This window comes from Trichomycterus rosablanca, chromosome 24 (assembly GCF_030014385.1).
Source record: "Trichomycterus rosablanca isolate fTriRos1 chromosome 24, fTriRos1.hap1, whole genome shotgun sequence".
In the NCBI taxonomy this organism is placed as follows: Eukaryota; Metazoa; Chordata; class Actinopteri; order Siluriformes; family Trichomycteridae; genus Trichomycterus; species Trichomycterus rosablanca.
Window position 1 is genome coordinate 17,513,883 of NC_086011.1, and position 13,876 is coordinate 17,527,758.

The window sequence follows — 13,876 nt, forward strand, 5'->3', positions numbered from 1 at the left end:
GATTGCCAGTCTAGTATTTTTACTGGTGTGCTATTATTGCTACAACAATATTTTACATATACAGCATTAAGAAGGCACTTATATCTACATAGCAAATAAGGGTTAAGGGCCTTGCTCAAGGGTCCAACAGTAAAACCTAGTGCATCCTAGTCAGTAGTAGGGCTTAAACCATAAACCCTCTGATTGCCAGTCTAGTACTTTTACTACTATGCTATGACCACTACAACTATTTAACATTTGCAGCATTTAGAAGGCGTGTTAAGTGCTCAAGTGTCCAACAGTAAAACCGACAACCTTCAGGTTTGCCCCACTGCTGCTGCTCGAGCCCTGATTCACTGCTTTAGTAAAATTTGTGTTGGGTTTTGAACACGGCACTTGTAGGGACTCGCTCAAGGGTCCAACAGTGACACTTAGTGAATTCTAGTCAGTAAGAGGGCTTGAACCAGCAACCTTCTGATTAACAGTCCAGTACATTTACTGGTGTGCTATCACTGCTCCAGAAATATTAAACATTTACAGCATTTATCAGATGCTTATATCTAACCAGCAACTAAAGATTAAGAGCCTCGCTCAGGGGTCCAACAGTGGCGGCTTGTCCCTCACAATAATCAATTTTTCCCTAACTAGCACCTGTGTCTCAGGGCGCGTAGAAGACGGCGTTTCATTGCTAGCCAATGGTCAGAATTTACGGCGGCCTTCCCGCGAGCGTGTGTATAAGTCGGGCGTGTCTGGCTTCTTTCTATCAGTCTTCGATTATCCGTCTGTGCTGCAGCCTCGCGCTCGTTCTCTCTCCGCTGAAAAGAAACCAATCAAGTTAGAAATAGATTTGGAGTCCGGGTCTGAAGGTGCATGTGTGTGTGAGTGTGTGTGTGAGTGCGTGTGTGTGTGTGTGCAGTGTCCAGGTGAATTGATGCTCGAGTCGCTCATATCCGCCTCAAGGTCCGGGGATTGTCGAGCAACGGTGGAGAGGGTTGTGAACTGTGACGGCCGTGACACGAAGCGGCTCATCACGGATGAGCGAGAGCCGCCTTTTCAGAGGCCGCCGCTCGATTCCCGCCGAAAACGATCATCCGCCGTGGGCTTATTAAAAAAAAAAAAGGACAAAGGCAAAGCGGCGTCCGTGGACCTCGGATCCCGACCCGCGCTCCATACGATCTGGAATCACAAGCGCCATGACGATCGCTAACAGCTGTAATACATCAATTATGTCAAGGAAATGATGTGCTGCCAAGAGTTTAGGGAAGGTCCTTATAGACATTTTAAGACAATTTAAGAAACTTTCTGACCCTTGAACAAACCGGAACCAACGTCAGCGCCCAGCCATACAAATGCGGTCACAAATCCCCACAGACATACTTCAAAGTCTTGAGTGAAGCCTTCTCAGAAGAGCGGCTATACAGTTGGAAGGGGGGGGGGGGGGGGGGTCCTCCTGCGAACTCCCAGCATGCCACACAAACCCTCCCGCACACGTCCCAGCATGCCGAGCTGGCGGACAGGTAGGCTACACGGAGGAAGACACGCGTCCATCGCTCAAGGGTCCAACAGTGACAACCAGCCACGCACAATATCATTGTGCTTACTTAGCTAGCAGGATTTCAGAGTGTGCCTGTGAGGATTTATGCCTATTCAGTCAAAAGCACAAAAGGCCTTGCTCACCACTGACGTTCCGAGTCATCCCAGTAGTTTTCAAGAGGGCTAGAGGGTTAAAGGTCAGGGCTCACAACAAACGCCACGTTATACACACCCGAAACAGCCTAGTCAGTGCCCGCCCTGGAAGGGCATCTAAGTCTGGAATGCCAAACAGATTCAAGAAAAATTCATAGCTAACTGTTTTCCACAGCAACGTTTTGGTTACGCCGCATCAAACCACAGTTCCTTCATCAGAGCAAAAGGAATCGCATAGCGTCACCTAACGGTATGCACAGTCAGCTCAGGGTATAAAAGATCAGCACTCAAACAGCTCTCGCTGCACTCGCGCCCGCCCAAAATTCATTTATTGTAATGTATTCGCACAGAAGGTGGATTATCCGGAAGCTTCCGATCGCGGTGCCCCCGTATCTCAGACAAACGAGGCGTCTGCGGGGCGAATGCGTAACCTTTTGCAAGGCAAATCATCCTTATTAGTTCCACCTCGCAGACGCGTCTTCCTGTTTGTGAACAGAACTCTGTGGCGGCGGCGGCGGCTGCATGAGCGGCTGCATTAACGGCACGAAACCGTGTCTGCTGTACTGCGTCGAGTCCAGAGCCGATCAAAGTCAGAACAGCCGCTCCTCTGAGAGGGTTTCTTACAAGACTTTGGAGCACGTCTGTAGGAATTTGTATGGCTGGGCTCTGATGCTGGTCAAGAAAGTCTCAGTTGGTGTTCCGGTTCATTCCAGAGCTGCTGAGTGGTGCTGAGTTCGGGGCTCTGTGCAGATTTCCTTCATGTCTTTATAGAGCTGCTTTGTGCTGGAACAGGAAAAGGCCTTCCCTAAACTGTTGTGTTTGTGTCCCCCAGCCTAATCTTCGTGTCCTTTGTGCTTTTCGTGTCCCCCAGCCCTACCTGTGTCCTCAGTTCTATTTGTTTGTCCTCACAGTCCTGTCTGTGTGTCCTCGACTCTGTCTGTGTGTCCTCAGTCCTGTCTGTGTGTCCTTACTGTCCTGTCTGTGTGTCCTCGAATCTGTCTGTGTGTCCTCAGTCCTGTCTGTGTGTCCTTACTGTCCTGTCTGTGTCCTCAGTCCTGTCTGTGTCCTTACTGTCCTGTCTGTGTGTCCTCAGTCCTGTCTGTGTGTCCTTACTGTCCTGTCTGTGTGTCCTCAGTCCTGTCTGTGTGTCCTTACTGTCCTGTCTGTGTGTCCTCAGTCCTGTCTGTGTCCTTACTGTCCTGTCTGTGTATCCTTAGTCTTATCTGTGTCCTCTGTCCTGTCTGTGTATCCTTAGTCTTATCTGTGTCCTCTGTCCTGTCTGTGTGTCCTCACAGTCCTGTCTGTGCGTCCTGTGTCCTCTCTGTCTGAGTGTCCTCTATTTTGTCTGAGTCTCCTCAGTCCTGTCTGAGTGTCCTGAGAGTCCTGTTTGTGCGTCCTCACAGTTTTATGTGTCCTCAGTCCTCACGTGGCGTCCCACCCCGGCTTCCAAAAAAACTGAACTCGATCCTAAAAATAAAGCCTTTAGAGGCGCTAATTTGTTACTCGGGTGAGAATTGCCATTTCGCTTCGCTCATTATAATGCAACGAGCTTGTCGCCGCGCTCCTGTCCAAATGAGTAATTTAAAACTGATTGAATAGCACGTGTACGCAAACCCCCCCCCCCCAACTGGCTACAGGGGGGCTGAGAGCCTGCTAAACTATCCAAAAACCACAAATCAGGCCTGAATGATGGATACAATCAAGATTAGATTCTGTTAAAGGTCGAAACGTGGACAGCGAGTGGGTGCGGCGGGCTTACGGCGAGTCGGTGTGATTGATGGTATTTTAATCAAGATCACGATGATTATTTACCGTCGTCAATTCATTACGATTGGACCACGCCGCCGCTGAATCCTGGAATCAGTTTTATATCAAGTTTAATAAAAATACGACCAAAAACCTGCAAACAGCAACAACAATTCAGCATTTGGTGTTTAATAATGTCATTTAATATTGTGCCTGCAAACTCCTAGTTAGTATATCTATCCAACTTAGCAGCAACAGTTTAGGGAAGGCCCTTTCTTATTCCAGAATGACCGTAAGCTCTATAGAGACGTGAAGAATAGCTCGGTTTAAAAACCAAGAAACTCCAGCCTTTTTTAACAGCTCTGGGATGAATCGGAACACCGAGACTTTCCTGACCAACATCGGTGCCCAGTAAGGGTCCTTACACAGCGTCAAATACCCCGCCCACTTTTTAGTCCAGACTAGTGGCTGATTTTGTCTGCTGCACCGTCTGCACTGTCGATTGTGCCTGTTAGGGGGCGCCCAGGCGACCAGTAGCAGTGCGGAGACTCGGCAGTGCTGCCGGCCTGAACGGTCGCTGAACAGGCACAACCGGCTGCGTCCGAAATGCTTTACGTCCGAAGTGCGTGTTTGTTCTCGTCGGCGACAACTCAAACTAGAAATGATGAGATAAAGACAACAAGCGCCATCAAAGAACCTTGTGGTTAATCTTCAGGACTCTCGTTTTTTTCGGTGGGGCGGCGTGTCAACCTGTCGCGGCGTACGTGTGCAGGCGTCTCTGAAGTGCCGAAGCGATCACGGCGTCCATCACGGCCGGCCCGAGCCCCTCCAGCCCGGCGCTGGGATGTTTGACAGAATAATTAGAAAACTGTCTGCGCCTGTAATCACTGGGGCTCATCTTTTTTTTTTTTTTTTTGGAGGGGAGGCTTCTCCTCGTCAGGAACGTGGGTGTCCGCGGGGGCGCGTGATGGGCACCGTGACGGGTACTGCCAGGTTTAGAGGTGGAGAGTGAATCAAACAGTCGCCGCGACTGGAGTGACACTCGAATCTTCGTGTCTGCTGTGTGTCCTCTTCTGATATCACAGTGTTCGTCTTCTCTACAATCCGGAATTTTATAATCGCCCCTCTAATTCAGTCTGTTCGCACTTGGGAACTTGGGTGGGGCGTCAGATGTGAACCCATGACCTTCCGGGCTATCGAGGGCTACAGTAAACTATTCACGAAGATGAATCTGATCCTGCCCGATACTGGGTTTATTTCTGGGTTGGTTTCTCCAGTTTGATCTGTCGTGCCCACACTGTATTTAGCGGGCGAGTAAATGTCTGATGTCAGAAAAGCTTACGGTCAGGTGTCCAGATACTTTTGGCCACCAAGCCTAGCGATCTCTCTACACAGACGCATTTTATGTCATCCTACACTCCTGAGAAGAGGGCGTGTCTAAATTCCTTAAAAGATCCCTTAAAATGCTGCTTCTGAGGCGCCTTAATTCTGACTGATAATCTGACTGAATAACGGGGGAGCGCCCGACGCCCGGCGTGTAGAAGCCGAAACCTCATCACGGATCAGCGCCTGTACTGACAGGTCCGGGCGTCGGCTGCGGCGGACGAGATCTCACGTCCATCTCTGCTGGATCTCTGACAGCAATCACCAGGTCCGGCACAGACACACAGAGAGTGTCAGGAGGGGTCATGTTCGACATCTCACCACCATCTGTACGTAATAAAAGGAGCGCAGACGGGCGCGCGGATACCCCCGAGCGTACTGATGAATTCTGGGAGCTCGGGAAAAAAACGAGCCAGCTTGTTACTGTACAGTTAGAATCACGTGGACGTCCGCGTCGGACTAATCAAAAGCTAAAAGTGCTAAAAGTTAATGCACATTAAGGATGGACCATTGCTAGGGAAACAGCATCACCAAAAATGCCAATTACAGGGCGCTCAGGTGGCGCACGGAGGTGAGGCTGGTCCTGCACGATACTGGGTTTGTTTCTCCACTTTGATCTGTCATGCCCACACCTGAATTTGTGCCAACAGTCTGGGGAAGGCCGTTTCGGGGTTCGGACATGACCGTGCACCCGTGGACGCAGCGAGGTCCAAACAGACCTGGTTTAATGAATCACGGACTACACGGACGATGACTGGCTCGTCCGAGGGTGGGAACGCCAGACCGGATTCCTCATGACCGCTGCAGTTACGACCCCTGCTGGCTGGTCAATGCCGCCTCCGTGCGCGATACGGATCTCCACACAAACCCGAAGCTCAACCAGAGTCCGACAGGTTCTAAACTCGTTCTGAACCGCTTTAATTCTAGCGAGACAGGAGATGATTGGTCGGGCAGTAACGGAAAACGACTGCGAAGCCGCTGCCCGTTCTGTCGTGAGAGCAGAGAGGCTCAAAATCAGACAAGCGCCTCATCTTATAGAGATCCTCCGAAAAGCCAATTACACCCCCGATAATACCTGTGAACCGCTCTCAGCACGGATCAGCGATCACACACACACACACACACACACACACACACACACACACACACACACACACACACACACACACACACACACACAAAGAGGAAATAAAAGAGAGAAAAATAAAAGAAATAAGATGAGAAGAAAAACTTTCAATAAAGAACGACAATAAAAGTAATCATACTGTGAGCTTTGAACACTTTATTAGTACCAAAAGTATACGGACACCTTTCGTAATCGCAGTCAAAAAAAGAGACTGATTATTTAAATGAACAGTAATGCAGGAGGTCATAATTATGTACAAAAAAAAAAATAACACTGTAAAAAATATTTAAAAAATTACCACCATGTAGAAAAAATTATAACAGTATATAAAAAAACGTTACAAAATATTTTTAATAAAAAATAATAACACTGTAAAAATATTTTTAATAAAAATAATAACACTAAAAATATTTTTAATAAAAATAATAACACTAAAAAAATTTAAAATATATTTTTAATAAAAAATAATAACACAAAATATTTTCAAAAGTATTTTTAAATAAATAAAAATAATAATAATAACACTGTATAATGTATTTTTAAATAAATAGTAATACTTTATGTAAAAAATATTTTCAATAAAAAAAAAAAAAAAATTATTATGTAAAAAGAAGCATCCTGCGAGTGGACACGTGTTGAGCGATGGTCTGCGGCTCTCCTCGGTCAGCACGGCGGTGGCGAAAGTGCCCGACGGGTCGCGATCGAGAATCGGAAATGACTGAACCGGGACCGAAAGAGGGAAAGAAAATTCTTTCAGCAAGAACAAGAAGTTTGAACTTTCAGCTCCTTGAAAATCTTTTGCTTTTAATATTTAATATCGTGGAGCTGAAGGTGCGAAAGATCTCGGGACGGGGGGGAAGAAAAGAGGGAGAGAAAAACACTGATCCACCGCTGGGTTCCTCTACAAAAGACAGGAGAGCCGGAACGTTCTGTACGAACTTTATCTCGGACTGTACCGGCTTACTGATGCAAAATATACAGACCAAACGTATTTTATTGCTGGACCGAAAGTATGTGGACACCTGAGCGTGGGCTTGCTGGACTTTGGAGTACGACTGCATGTCTACCACCATCCGTTGGCGGACTTCACCCAGTAATACGCCTTAGGGTGGGATCAGACTTGCCGTTTTGCCTTGCCGACGTATTACTGGGAGAAGTCCGCCAATGGTCTTACAACTTGCTGGTGGTTGTGGTGAGACTCGAACCAGCAACCTTCCAATCCGGCATCCTACAGACCAACAAACACTAAAGATACAAAGTGGGCGGAGTCACAACACTTGAATGCAAATTAGGCGCTAAGCGATGCTGCGACATCCAAAAGGAATCGAGCACTGAGCGATCGTGTACAGTCAGTGATGGACTACACAGGGACGAAATGTATACGCTGTGCGAAATACTGGGCATCAGGGTAACCATGGCGACCGAAGGTGGCGACCGGGAGGCGAACGAAGGCGAAGAAAAGACTCAATTAGCATCCCTCGTGCGTTATCGATCTGCTGGTCAAGACACTTTTCAGTCAGTGTGAGGGTTTTGAAGGACAGGACCGGTTCACAGCGTGTGAAAATCCATGGACGGTAGATGGAAACATCCGGCGTGAATACGCAAATGACCGCGGGGCGTTCACACCCGCCGGGTACCATGGAAATGCCACGGATTTATACGGGCCACCTCGAATAAAGCAGGACGGCTCGATCAAACAGATCGTCTGAAGATCGTGACAGGGGAACTGGCAATGACTAAACTTGGGGAATACAAACGGGGAATATCGTGCGGGGACGTCCACCAACCAAAAATCTCCCGCCGGCGACTGTCCGCCGGCCATTGCCGAGGGCGACAGCTGGACTCGGCGACCTCTGATTAGCGCATAACCGGATACACAAAGTCGCTGGTCTGTGTAATTCTCCTGATGTCAGCGTTAGCGTGAGCTTAGCCTCACCGGATCACCTCAGGTACAGCTCGAGAATGGAAACACACACACACACACACACACACACAGCACACAACTTCCAACTGTACCCGTCTGAATGGGCACCTTTTCCCATGGACACACTCCAAAACCTAGTAGATAATAAGTAACTGGACGTCCACTGAGCTCACGGTCAGTTTCCACCGGTATAGACGAAGCATCAACCTTACACACACACACACAGATGCACCGAACACACACACTCGGTTTTACTTGATTATGCACGTCAAGGACTTTCTTATGCGGCAAACAGCGTCTCTGATCTTCAAAGCCGCTCTCCGCCGCGCCGCCACAAAAACCCTCCAGAGCAAACAATCAGCGAATGCACTCTCCACCGTACCTCGCTCCTGTTCTTACCTTCTGGGAGACGCCGGCCTCCTTCAGAATAACGACTCGAGATCACAGGTCCTACCGGAGTAAAAGAGAATCAAACGCTAGCGCGGAGCCTTTATAGCCGCCGCTGTGAAGTAGCCTAGCGGTTCAGAAGAGCAGCGACGCTAGAAAAGCAGAAGATTACCGCAGCAGCTGGTACTGTCTGACCGAAAGTGTATAGACACCGTTTATATTTATAAACATTTATAAACATCCAGCTCTGAAACAGTGCATTTAGATTCAAGTAGCAGGATTTTACACTGTGTCTGTGGGAATTAGAACACTGGTGAGGTCAGAAACGATTGTTCCTCCACTCTAAATGGTCAAACTATGGCTTTATGGACCTCACCTTGCACGTCGGAGCACGAAAGTTAAAAGGCGTTTTATTTTATTTTAATTTAAATAAATGTAATTTTTATTATTTTATTATTTATTTTATTTTATATTTTTTATTTTATACATAAACTATTTTATGTAATTAAATTTTATTTTAGTCTTTTTATTTTATTGCATTTTATTGTATTTTTTATTTAATTACAATTTCATTACAAAATTTTATTTTATTAAATTATTTTGTTTCATTATTATTTTATTGTATACATTGTATTGTATTTTTTATTTAATTAAATCTTATTTTCTTTTATTATTTTATTTATAATTTTATTTTATTTAATCATTTAATGATTTTATTTTTGTATTATATATTTTATATAAATGTTTATTTTATTTAATTACTTAATTTAATTCTGTAATTTAATGTTATTACATTTTATATTGTTATTTTACTTTATATTTTATACACCTGTTGGCTGTGGGTGTGCGTAAAACACCTAAACTTAATCATATGTGACCACAGATTTGCTCTAACTGCCCACTAATGACCACTCCTAAGCTAAGAGGGTATGTGTTCCTACTAAAGAGGTCCAGAAATCCCAACAACACTGCTGCACCTGTTACACTCATACCAGAACACCACATTACCACGTTATTACCATGTTAGCGTAGTGAAGTGCTGAAAATGATTCAGTCAGGCATCAAGGGCTCAGCTGGGGTCCACCTTCGACTGATAAATGGGGTACAGTGGGGCGACAGTGTACAGAGCAGAGAAGGGCTTCAGTCAGTGATTGTATATCTACAGCGAGTGAGAGAGGCCAGTAAAACACACACAGCTAAACACACTTAGCTCGGTCATCACAGCAGCGTGTTGTCATGTCGGTTACCCTCAGTGTGGTGTTGGATTGAGACGGGGCCGTGAGGGGGGCTCTGCTGAGCGTGACCCGCAGGTCACATGACCAGCCACTGGGGAAATGAGCTCCATCACAGAAGGAAGTCATGTTGGGCCGCCAAAATTGGCCTATTAAAGACAAATGTGTGTGTGTGTGTGTGTGTTTATGTGTGTGTGTGTGTTGTGGTGTTAGAAATCGTCACACACCAACACAGCCATTAAAACCAGCACGGCAAGGGCACTGGGGTCCGTCCAGACAGAAACGATGAAGCGTAAATGAAATGTGATGGAGCGAGAGGTGAGACTGGAGCGTGTGTGTGTGTGTGCGAGTGTGTGTGAGTGTTTGTGTGTGTGAGTGTTTGTGTGTGAGTGTGTGTGTGTGTGAGTGTTTGTGTGTGTGTGTGTGCGAGTGTTTGTGTGTGTGTGTGTGAGGAGGAGGAAGATGATGAGACGGATCCTCTCGTCCTCGAGCACTAGCACCTCTGGCGTTCTCGGCGTAACCTCTATCCATCTGTCTTCCTCAGCGCCGCGTCCTCCGGGGAGCCGCCGTCCAACCAACACAAAGGCAAAGAAAATCTACAAACACGTAAACAGACGTAGGAACAGATGCCCCCGCGGGTACCGGGTGTGTGTTTCGCCCGCCAGAGTGTGAGGGTGCGAAGCGGAGACGCCGCAGACGAGATTTCACATAAAAAACAAGTCAGAGTTCCGATTCCAACCCGAACGTGTTCGCTGAGTCTCTGCTGTTTATTAGCTGGCTCAGTCACAGAGAGGACAAAAAAAACTACTGCAGCACAGGACACAGGGAGGGTACTGTTACAGGAATGACACGGGACACAGGGAGGGTACTGTTACAGGAATGACACGGAACACAGGGAGGGTACTGTTACAGGAATGACACGGGACACAGGGAGGGTACTGTTACAGGAATGATATGGGACATAGGGAGAGTACTGTTACAGGAATGACACAGGACACAGGGCGGGTACTGTTACAGGAATGACACAGGACACAGGGAGGGTACTGTTACAGGAATGACACGGGACACAGGGAGGGTACTGTTACAGGAATGACCCAGGACAAAGAGAGGGTACTGTTACAGGAATGACACGGGACACAGGGAGGGTACTGTTACAGGAATGACACGGGACACAGGGAGGGTACTGTTACAGGAATGACACGGGACACAGGGAGGGTACTGTTACAGGAATGACACGGGACACAGGGAGGGTACTGTTACAGGAATGACCCAGGACAAAGAGAGGGTACTGTTACAGGAATGACACGGGACACAGGGAGGGTACTGTTACAGGAATGACACGGGACACAGGGAGGGTACTGTTACAGGAATGACACGGGACACAGGGAGGGTACTGTTACAGGAATGACACGGGACACAGGGAGGGTACTGTTACAGGAATGACACGGGACACAGGGAGGGTACTGTTACAGGAATGACACGGGACACAGGGAGGGTACTGTTACAGGAATGACACGGGACACAGGGAGGGTACTGTTACAGGAATGACATGGGACACAGGGAGGGTACTGTTACAGGAATGACACGGGACACAGGGAGGGTACTGTTACAGGAATGACACGGGACACAGGGAGGGTACTGTTACAGGAATGACACGGGACACAGGGAGGGTACTGTAAAGATAAGCTAAAAAGATAAGCTAATGATGCAAAATAAAGGTAATGACATGGGACAAGGATTATGTCATGTCACAGGAATGACACAGGATGTGGAGGTCAAGTAATGACACAGGTCAAAGGTCAGGGCATGTCACAGGAATGACATGAAATAACTCTGATAAGGCTGGTCCTGCCTTACACACACACCCACACACACACACACCCACACACACACACACACACTCAAGCACCAAAAAACTCCAAATTCCCACCAGTCACAATGTTTCTGTCAAACGGCTCCACCGAGAAACTTCAAACACACGACTAACGCTAATAGACCGCCGAGAGCTACTGCCATTCAACCTGCTCTCTCCCACACACACTCTCTCACACACATACACACTCTCTCTTGTTCCAGGTCTGTTTTGCTTCAACTCTCTCACTCTCTAACTCTTATGTGCTCTCTCTCATTCCATCGCTTTTTCACACTCTCTCTTTCACTTTCCCTCTCTCTCTCTCTCTCTCTCTCTCTCTCTCTCTCTCTCTCTCTCTCTCTCTCTCTCTCTCTCTCTCTCTCTCTATCGCTTTTTAACTGTTATGCTCGCTCTCTCTCATTCGATATCTCTTTCGCTCTAACTCTCTCTCTCTCTTATTCCATCTCTCTTTCACATCCACTCTTACGCTCTCTCTCTGTCTCATTCCATCTCCCTTTCGCTCTAACTCTCTCTCTCTCTCTCTCTCTCTCTCTAACTCTTATGTGCTCTCTCACATTGAATCTCTCTTTCGCTGTAACTCTCTCTCTTTTTCTTATTCCACCTCTCTCACTCTCTAACTCTTATGCTCTCTCTCTTTCTTTTATTCCATATCTCTCGCTCACGTCCACTCTCTGTCGCTCCATTGCTCTCTCTCGCCCTCTCTATAACACTTCTCATTCTCTTATTCCATCTCTCTCGATCTCTAACTCTCTTGTTCTGTAACTCTTGTGCGCTCTGTCTTTCATTCCATCTCTCTTTCGCTCTAACTCTCACGCTCTCTAACTCTTATGCACTCTCTCTCTCTCTTTAACTCTCTCTCACATTCTCTCTCTCTCTCTCTCTGGTCCTCGGTTGCTGTCATTCGGTCGACAGGTGTGTGTGAGGTGTGTCAGAGGAGGCTGCACTGTAATACCAGAGGAGAGAATGTTTTATTCATGCACCCTTTCACATCCCGGTGGTGAATCAGTCCTCTCGCTGCTTTATTCTCCTCCTCTCTGTTACCCGGGTGGTAGAGACGGATCTGAATAAGCGCCTCACAGATCCAGACTCGGGAACTTTCCTGCTCTGCATTATTAAAGCGAGAGGAAACGGCAGGAGAGCGGAGAACATGCTGTCGAGTCCGACGTCATTCAGTCAGTGCTGACTCGCAATATTTACTACACTTAAATCGGGTTATACTGGTTATATAATAATTATATGCTTTTAACAGTTTAGGGAAGGCCCTTTCCTGTTCCAGCACAAAGCGAGCTCTATAAGACATGAAGAAAAGCTCGGTTTAATTAAAAGAACTCCAGTGTTCTGCACAGGGCCCTGACCTCAGCACCACAGAACAGCTCTGGAATGAACTGGAACATCAACAGAGACTGAATAAGCACAAATTCCCACAGACATATGTCAAATTCTTGTGAGAAGAATTCCTTCAAAAGATCGGCTGTTGTTCTAGCTGAAAAGATCACATCATGTGTCATGTGAAATTTGTTTTTGAAATAGGATGTCCGACAAGCTCATGGTCAGGTGTCCAAATACTTTTGGTCATATAGCGTAGTTACACCTGATGCTTGTTATGGACCACATGATGGAGCTGTACTGTCTGAGTTCTTTATGTTCTTAGTCCATCAGTTTGAGCCTTGTCTCACTCAGTTTTAATAAAATAAAACACGTTTTAAACATCTTTTCTTTCTTCTTCACCATTAACAACAATGAAGCAGAATAATGATCAGAAATAATTAAATAATCATCCCCAAAAATTCTAAGCAGGTGAAAGCTGCGTTTTTCCGTTTCTTAACAATAACGAGCAGCCCGAAAATGTAAGTGAAAAAGCGAAAGCTTCACAAAGTGAGACGGGAAGCAAATGTAGATTTTATTCAGTCTGAGATGGAATAATTAACATCCTGATTAAAATTCCCAGCGCAGGGGAGAGAGGTGGCGGCACACGGCACTTCTGAGAAATGCAAATGCCGCCTTAAACTGACAGAGAGAGAAAGAGAGAGTGTGTGTGTGTGTGTGTGTGTGTGTGTAAGAGAGAGAGTCGGACAGGTTAATTCTTTTACCCGGAGAAGTAAAGTGCCCTGCTAATAAACACAACGAACATCCTTCATTTAAGCACCAACTAAAGAAACGTCTGAATCTGTCACAGCGATAAATGTACAAATAATAATAATAATAACAATAATAATAACAATAATAAAAATATTAATAATAATAATATTAATAAAATAATATTAATAATAATAATTATTATTTAACTGGTTCCAACTTTAATGTAACAACATTAAAAATATTTTATAAATTTATTTAAATTATATCATGGCAAAAAAATCTAGACCATTTATTACAATAATAATAATAATAATAATAATAATAATAACAACAATAATACTAAAAGAATCATAGCAGTAATAATTATGTAATAATAGTAGTGGTAATAATAATAATAATAATTGATTACAATATTAATAATAATACTGAAAGAATAATAACAATAATAACAAAACAAAAAG

At 45.8% G+C, this 13,876-nt stretch overlaps 1 protein-coding gene across 1 annotated transcript in view; it reads right to left on the reverse strand.

Moving 5' to 3' along the window:
- suclg2 (succinate-CoA ligase GDP-forming subunit beta) overlaps positions 1 to 13,876 on the reverse strand; it is a 68,273-nt gene that overhangs the window by 14,321 nt on the left and 40,076 nt on the right. The window lies entirely within an intron of this gene.